The 8,739-nt window shown below is 34.7% G+C and overlaps 2 long non-coding RNA genes across 3 annotated transcripts; one reads left to right on the forward strand and one right to left on the reverse strand.

Annotated features, from left to right (window-relative positions):
* The first annotated feature begins 246 nt into the window (after positions 1–246).
* Positions 247–2,854, forward strand: LOC113097470 (uncharacterized). Its single transcript, XR_003288873.1, has 4 exons — positions 247–404; positions 1,057–1,124; positions 1,385–1,428; positions 2,116–2,854. It is a non-coding gene; the product is annotated as an uncharacterized LOC113097470 (long non-coding RNA).
* Positions 2,855–6,578: 3,724 nt separating this feature from the next.
* On the reverse strand, positions 6,579–7,919 carry LOC113097469 (uncharacterized). 2 transcript variants are annotated; one of them, XR_003288871.1, is made up of 3 exons: positions 7,864–7,919; positions 7,489–7,641; positions 6,579–6,771 (listed from the first exon to the last, which is right to left on the reverse strand). It is a non-coding gene; the product is annotated as an uncharacterized LOC113097469 (long non-coding RNA). The 2 variants fall into 2 exon arrangements; XR_003288870.1 differs by having other exon boundaries at positions 6,579–6,777.
* Between the last annotated feature and the right edge of the window lie 820 nt (positions 7,920–8,739).

Genomic DNA, 8,739 nt, shown 5'->3' on the forward strand with positions numbered 1-8,739 from the left:
TAAAACTAAAAAGAATTATAGTCAAAAGACTAAGACTAAAACTAAATTAAAATTTCGTGTCAAAATTAACACTGGTCTGAAACAGGTAATTTTAGAGGAAGTATTCTAAAAGCCTTCTATGATTACTATTCTAATGAGCCTGCACATGATGTAAAATGTTGAGCCAAATTAAACAGCGTGTTTGCACACACATTAACTGAAGAGGATGGTCTTTTCACATATTTCAGGGGTGTCTAGACACACCAGGGACACATATTTATATTGAAAAGACATTACAAAGTGCATTTTGTCTAATTATTGTAAATGTGTTTTGTTTTTTTCTGAGTGGATATATGACTGGACTGTAATCTTATATTCCACAGGGGGACCAAGGCATATGCCTGAAAGGAAAAGGCAACAAAAGAGTAAGTGCTTGTAAATGCAATGATTAATACTTTGTTAAACATTGCAACTTAACCCCTGTTAATTTGATTTAGTTCAATTGCTTATTTTTTTTAACTACTACAACAGACAATTATCAGTAGTCACAATTTTATTTATTTAATTAATTATTTAGCAAACTTTTTTATCCAAAGCGACGTACAAATAAATACAATATTTACAATACAAGCAGTCAAATCAACAACAGGGCAACAATATTAAAATGTCGTGACCAGTCCAGCTAGTCTAGCGTAGCACACACACCCATGATTATTCATAATAGATATAGAATAGGAATGATTACTATTATTGAGATTAGTGCAATTGACAACCTATAAAATCCAACAGGCTTAATTAGTCAAATTTGACCAAAATGCATTGCCAATTAGTAGTAGTAGCAGCAGTGGAGTATTCTTAGTTGTGAGCTGTGGCTTAACAGTAGTATGGTTATTCAAGCAAGCATACCACATTGGAACCGAGAGTAATTTGGTTCCATGATACATGTTTTGATTAGTGATAAACATCACTTGTCATCCTTGCAAGTCTGGTCACTACTTAAGTATTCATAGTTGTGTTTATTTTGTTCATAATCTAATTATTTAAGAAATATTTGAAATGTGTTTTTGATGTTCACAGATTGCTCCTACCACACTCGCCTAGAGGTTTTCCCCATCAGGAGTGTATTAAGAGAAAGAGTGAGAAAGGTTAGACAGTCATAAAGGAACTGCAGAGTTTAGGCAGTATGCAGAGTGTAATATAGGATTTAGAAACTTCCTTGTGTGTTGGCAAATACATATTATACATACCATAATTGTTAGGTAGATACTTTTTGTGTTCAGTCTTTTTGAATTACAGTTTATGAAGGAGTGTCTACTGAAAATCAATGAAACTCAATGCCTATAACCAGACATAATAGCCTTATGCTAAGAATGGATTTTTTTGTTGTTGTATTTTCTTACATTAGGGCAAAGCAGAAATGCTGGTTGACTGGGAGCCTTGTCCAGTATGGTATGTATTATTCTGTTCTTCTGCTTTATGAATTAATGCATTCATTATTTATTTTCTTAAACCCATTTTTTTTTTTTTTTTGCTACAATTATTTATTATTAAAGGTGCATTCAGCGATCTCACTTATTTTTTAGGCCAAAAAATTTTGTTTCACCTACCGCAAACATCTCGTCACTATCCGCTAGCTGCCTGTCCCCTGAACACACTGTAAAGAAACGCGATCTCTGTAGATAGCCTAGTCTCCACAAACGCAGGTCAAACAAACAGCAACAAACAGATCAACCCATATCACGAAACATAACAGACTGTTCCAGCTAATCACCGACAATAATGATTTGACCAGGTTATTGCGCTGATGAGGAGGAGGGAGGGTCTAGCTAGCCTCCGTTTTGTTTGATAATAATTTCAAACATCAACAAGAGGTTAGGCCAACTGGGATCGCTGAATGCACCTTTAATCTGTTCTGTTTTAGATTAAACAAGCCTTTTAAACAAGTGAAAAAAAAAGCACACATCATTACCGAACATGTCTTTTATAAGTATAACAGTTTTATTTTCCATGCATAAAGGTGGTGGTCCTTCATTGATGGAAAATAAAACTTATACTTATAAAAGACACGTTCGGTAATGTTGTAAGTTTATTGGAAACCCCAACCAGTAACAGAAAAAAAATCCCTTCTGTTTTTAGTGGTGAGCAGTGGGCCCATTCCTGGCAGCCAAAGGATTCACTCCAAAATAATGAAAATAAATAAAATGTATCTTTAGAACTCTAAACATTTAGGTCTCAGCCTATTTATTAAACTGTTTCTATGCTGCATTTGAAGTCATATCTCATCTTTCTGTAGTAGTGAAAAGGGGAACATCTCCAAGATTGTGAACTGGAGTTTAATCTCAAAAGGGAATGTACTAGAAATTTACTCAATCCAACTCAATTTTCTTTTTCAGATGTTATTCAAAAGCATGCTTTTTATATTTCATGATTATAAATTGCACTGTTATTTTATTACAGTTGACATGTAATTTGATTTCATTCAGTTCTGTTTTCTGTGCTTTTCAAGTTCACTTAACCTCACAGTCCACTGTTAAGAAATACAACCTTATGGCTTGTTTGACATGAAGCTTAAATATGAAGTTTCAACAAATAAGACTGACCTTCTTTATACTCACACATTATATCATATCTTTTACATTGTCTCCACCGTGGTCATCAGGAGAAGAGCTCTACATTCATCTAGATCTCAACATCTACCCACCCCTTCACCACCACCAGTGTCGGCTCCATGTAGGGGATATCCCTTTTTCATATCATGCATTTCTTTTAAAATAATGATGTCTTGATGTGGTCCAATTGCAAAAAACTTTATAGTTTCAATTTGTTATGCACCTTGTCAATAAATTTGTTTGATCACTCTTTAAGCCTCTAGTGAGTAATTAAGCAATAAATAAGCATTTGGCGTATTTTCACTTACATTTTTGTGAAAGATCACAAATACACTACAATAACATTTGCAAAAGATGATCATTTTAGTTTTTTACTTTTCCATACATAAATTTAATTCAAAACAATATGAAGATGAAGTGGTTTCTGACAAAAGAAACAGGCTACATTGAGCATATTTATATGTGGATTTTTTTATTTTTATTAAAATTTAGGTTAACATATATAGTTTAATCAGTGCTCTAAAGTTTTATAAAAAATTAGGAGTGAGGTTACATTTGTTAGGGGAGGAGCCACTCAAATATTTGAAAATGGCCCCAAGTTCAATTTTATCTATTGTTCTTGACCAGCACGAATGATAACAATTGGTAAATCTGATAAACAGACTAATTCATCCAAATAAAATAAATGATTTTAGCTTCTAGAATTGAACAGTTTTTGTCTCTAATTAAAATACAAATATATATTTATTGTGAAGGTCTTGATCGGGAAAGTAGCCTATATCACACATTCTGGAAATCTTTAATATTAGGATATTGTTTGCATACTTATTGCACCTAATGCTGACATATTTATAAGGGGCAGTTTAATACATTCATCAGGTGGTAAATCAAACATTTGCCGGCCATAATTAAATATACATAATGTTAAATAAACATGATATATAAATATAGCATAATGTATGTTTAATCTGTATAATGTGTTTCTTAATATAGAATAGTAAACACACATTTTTATAATCCTATTCCTGGTCAGGAAACCAGAAGAACTACAAGAATGGTGATTGATTTATACACCTTGTAAGAAGTTCAATGGTGCGTCTCTTGTGGGAATTGTAGTTGTGTGCAGTTTTGGAAAAGTTTGAAAAAAGGTGAAATAGTTTTGAAAATGTGTGCAAGCAGTTGAAAAAAAAAAACTGTAAATATTGTACATTGTTGCAGGCCCTGATGGTTGTTCTACAACTACAATGACAGTCAAATATACTCAATGACCTGATAGCCTCGTGATTTTTTTTTATCTTGATCATTTAAATATAGTATAATGTATGTTTCAACTGTCGGAGATTGTTGATGTACACTCACCTAAAGGATTATTAGGAACACCTGTTCAATTTCTCATTAATGCAATTATCTAATCAACCAATCACATGGCAGTTGCTTCAATGCATTGATTTAGGGTTGTGATCCTGGTCAAGACAATCTCCTGATCTCCAAACTGAATGTCAGAATGGGAAAGAAAGGTGATTTAAGCAATTTTGAGCGTTGCATAGATGTCCATCCCTTTATGACCACCATGTGCCCATCCTCTGATTGCTACTTCCAGCAGGATAATGCACCATGTCACAAAGCTCGAATCATTTCAAATTGGTTTCTTGAACATGACAATGAGTTCGCTGTACTAAAATGGCCCCCACAGTCACCAGATCTCAACCCAACAGAGCATCTTTTGGGATGTGGTGGAACGGGAGCTTCGTGCCCTGGATGTGCATCCCACAAATCTCCATCAACTGCAAGATGCTATCCTATCAATATGGGCCAACATTTCTAAAGAATGCTTTCAGCACCTTGTTGAATCAATGCCATGTAGAATTAAGGCAGTTTTGAAGACGAAAGATGGTCAAACACAGTATTAGTATGGTGTTCCTAATAATCCTTTAGGTGAGTGTATATAGTAAAGCTACATTTTTATAACCCTAAAACTAACCCTACTCTGGAAACTGGAAGAACTTCAAGTATGGATGCTGATTTGTAAGCTTAGTAACAAGTTCAATGGCACATCTCTACAGGGAGGAACGTGCCTATGTTCCCACAGCTCTTTGTTCCCACAGAGGGTTAGGGTTACCCTGACCCTAACCCTAACTAGCTGTAGTAGTGTAGAATAGCTGTTGAAATTATAGGGAAATGTATGAACACAATACTCAATTTTGAAAATATTAATTAACATAGAACCTATTTTCAAAATTTTCAGTAAAAAGAAAGAGGCAACATAGGGCAGAGGGAACATAGAGCCGTGGGAACAGAGGGATGATGCTGGCACAAATCTCATCTGAGGCTGTCTCTTTGCCCTTCCCCTTTCTCCTCCCCCTCATCTTATCCCTTTCATCGATCTGTTGAAGGTTCTGATTGCTGTGTGATCAGTTTTGTGTAGTGCTTTCTAAATTACAACATTGTGTAGACAATGATAAATGGATATGTGTGTAAAGATTTGCAGTGTAAGTTTAACAAATCTGACTCGTGTCAAAACTGGGGAGTAGTGTTTATTGTTCGGGGAAAAGGGTGTGCTTTTTGATAAACGGTGTTGTGGTTTTGAAATTTTAGTTCAAATCCATAGTTATAGTATTTCAGCAATCACGAAAAACTGTAACATATACACCTTAGATACACATTACTTATTATGATAGATCTTGTTTAATTACAGGCAAGGTTGATTGTTTGAAAATAAGTAAAAAGATATGCATTAAAGTAATTAATTAAGAATGCATTTTGATGTTAAACAGAGATAGTCTTCATCAACTATAAAAATATAAAATATTGTTTTTCAGTAACAAAGTATGAAAAAGTTAAAAAATAAAATATTAATCTTTGGAAATACTTTATTTCTTGTCTTTCACAACAATACCAGTGAAAATACACCAAATACATATTTGTCAAACAAGCCATAAGGCTGTATTTAAAAACATTGGAATGTGAGGTTAAGTTCACTTGAAAAGCTCCAGCAGAAAAAAGAATTAAGTCATCTGTCAACTGTAATAATATACAATATAAAGTATAATCGTAAAATAAAAAACTGTATTTTTCTGTTACATACTATCTTTGCAGTAATATAAAGTAAAACAACAGTTATATAATACACTCAATCAAGTAGTGATCCATAGGCAGCCTCCTCTGGGGAAAAACAAAATGTCATAGACTGACACTGCACCACAGAATAAGTGATTATTGAGAAATGCAATCAAGAATGAGTTTTTGCATTAAGGCCTAAATGTGATGATAGAGGAATTGTCATGAGGTCACCAAAGTCATCATGTGCTTACAAGATTTCATGGCAATCTGCCCAATTAGACAATACTCAATTTTACATTCTGGTCTAATGATTGTGCTACAGGGAATGTCATAAGGTCAACATGAAACGATTAATTGCTCAGAAAATTACAGAAATCGGTTCATAACATTTGTTGTGTGCAGGTCAAAAGTTTGGCCTAACGTTGGTGCAAAAGGAAAGGTTACAGGGTCACCACAATCAAGGGGAGTCTCTCTTTTAGAAGAGTGTACACTACCCAAATATCATGAGCACAGTAATTACATCTGGTAATATCATACATGCAAAGTTGACATTTTTGGCTAAGATTGGTGCACCTATAATGAGATGTTTGTGCAATTTCAATGAACTGTGCAATGTGCTTACTAAATTGCTTGGAAAATCTAAAGACACAGTTTGAATTTTCAACAAGATTTTGATGTGGTTAATTAATCAGCATTCGAAAAATACACAGATATAGGGCAAGTCCATTTCCTTCCACATAGTCCTTCGTGCAGCTTCCATCTGGGGAAATAAAGAATTAGGATAAGAGGGTGAATTTAAACTGTTTTAGAATAAGTAAGGTGTGTAAAGCATTAATAAAATACACAAATAAATTATTAAGAATAACAGCAACAGGGGGTTATTCCAAAAACAAACAAACAAACATACATAATAATAAATAAATGATCTAAATTGTGTTTTCCTCTTCATCCTCACTGGTGTCTGGACTACTGAGGTCACTTTGATCTTCCTCTTCAACATGTAGAAGGACAGAGGCCTCAGGACCTAAGGCAGTCTTGTACTGTTGGAGGACCATTTGGAACCTTTCTGACACCTCTGACAGTCTTCTTCTTAAGAGACAGCAAAGTCCCTCATTTCCCTGGTCTACGTCTCAAAATACAAACGAGATTACATTAAAGACAAACTATATTAAGATTGTTTCATAAGGCCAAAGAACTTAAATGGAGTAAAAAGATATCACCTATTCAAATCTACATAGCAGGATGATTGGCATTTTTTATGTATATCGCTGACATGGGACCAGGCTAGCTTCTGCATAAAACAACTTAAGGGCAACATGGCTCACTGAGGTGACTTTATGGAGGGAGGCCAAAAGCAGCATATATATATATATATATATATATATATGATATCTGATAGCTGTTTTAAGTTAACAGTTTTCTTCTTCACTACAGTTGTGCTGAAATAACACATTTTGTTACTTGCTGACCAGCAAGGTTTTCTATGTTGAGTGGAGGAGATGATAATAATAAGATTAATCTTGATGTTATTCTAACCACGTGTAACACATCAGGACACAAATTTCAATGTTCAAATTATTTTGTTCATATATGCTTTCAAGTAACAGCAATACTACAACAAATCTGCACATCTTTCAAGCAAATGTGAATCTTTATAGCCTTACTGACTTGTTAACATAGCTACAGTAACAACTTTAATCCCCATTTTATGTACGTGTTAAAGGACCTCGGCAAAGAGAGCAATAACCGATCTACTCCATCAAGTTCTGTGACTGATGTGGTTTTTTTTTGTGTGTGTTTTTTTAACACATTAGATGGACAGGGTTTTAATTAAACTTACCCTCTTCAGCCAATTTGTTATTGAGAACCATTGCCAAGCTCTGCAACCATGTGCAGTGTTGTGCCATCTCCAAAACCAAAACTCTTGTTTCCTCATGCAGTCGCCTTGTTAACATCACTTGGTCGTGCACTCGTTTCTTGATTGAAATGTTTGCTAAGAATCAATAACAGTTATATGTATACATGAGACAATCTTGCATAATCACTACAAACATTTACTTTTTTATCAAATTGATACATAAGAAAACTGAAAATACACCAATAAACTAAATTAATATTACAACACTCAATGTGTAACATGCATGCCTTAGTTCAGTATACTCTATAAAGCAGAACTGAAAATAAATTCCTGTGAAGCATCTAAAAACAGACATACCACTGCCATGAACCTCCCACGGCCATATTTGAGACACAGTATTCTCTCCAGTTAGGGGAATGCTCCACCACAGCTACGTCAATGGTTGTTGCCGATTCTAGTACAAGATCATTGTATTTCTGTATCTCCTGAAGAAGGAGTTTTTTGTCTTCTGCCAGCTTTCTTCGAAGGCGATGGCGAAATTTGCTGCTGTCTAGAAAGACATGAAGTACAGAGGCAGAGGTTTTTACAGCACCCTTAAGCAAGAAATAAATTATAGCACAAAAACTTAAAAAAAAAGTTGTTGTTGAAGTAAGTGAAAATTATAATGTAGACTGACATGGGAAACAAAGGTTCCAGTGTGTAAAATTTGGGGGGAATCTATTTGCAGGAATAACACACACACACACTTTTCATGATTGCCTGAAATAATAATTGTGCATTAATTACTTTAGATATGGCAGTTTTTAAAAAAAATCTAAATACATTCCCCTTCCATGGAGGCCACTATGTTGCACCTCCATGTTCCTACAGTAGACCCACACGCGGACAAACTAAACACTGGGGTTTAGATAGTACCTCACACATTTTCTCGTCGGCTACTGTAGCTTGGAAAGATAGAGGGTGAGGGCAAGCTGGTTGCAATCGTTCAAATCTTCCAGATGATCTGATACACTAAAATCCCTACAGACTTGTCCATTTAAAGAACAAGAATTCAATGATTGAGCTGAACTGTGCTACTACATTATTTGCTAATTCCATGTTGGTGCAGTAGGATGCATACAGTAGCTTGAATTTATCAACCTATTATATTGTAGAGTTATACCATTCTGACAGTAGAGGGTTCGCTTCCGGTGCCTCACACTAAGGTAGAGCCCCTCAATTGACTGCTGAATT

This window comes from Carassius auratus, unplaced genomic scaffold, assembly GCF_003368295.1.
Source record: "Carassius auratus strain Wakin unplaced genomic scaffold, ASM336829v1 scaf_tig00216300, whole genome shotgun sequence".
NCBI lineage: Eukaryota > Metazoa > Chordata > Actinopteri > Cypriniformes > Cyprinidae > Carassius > Carassius auratus.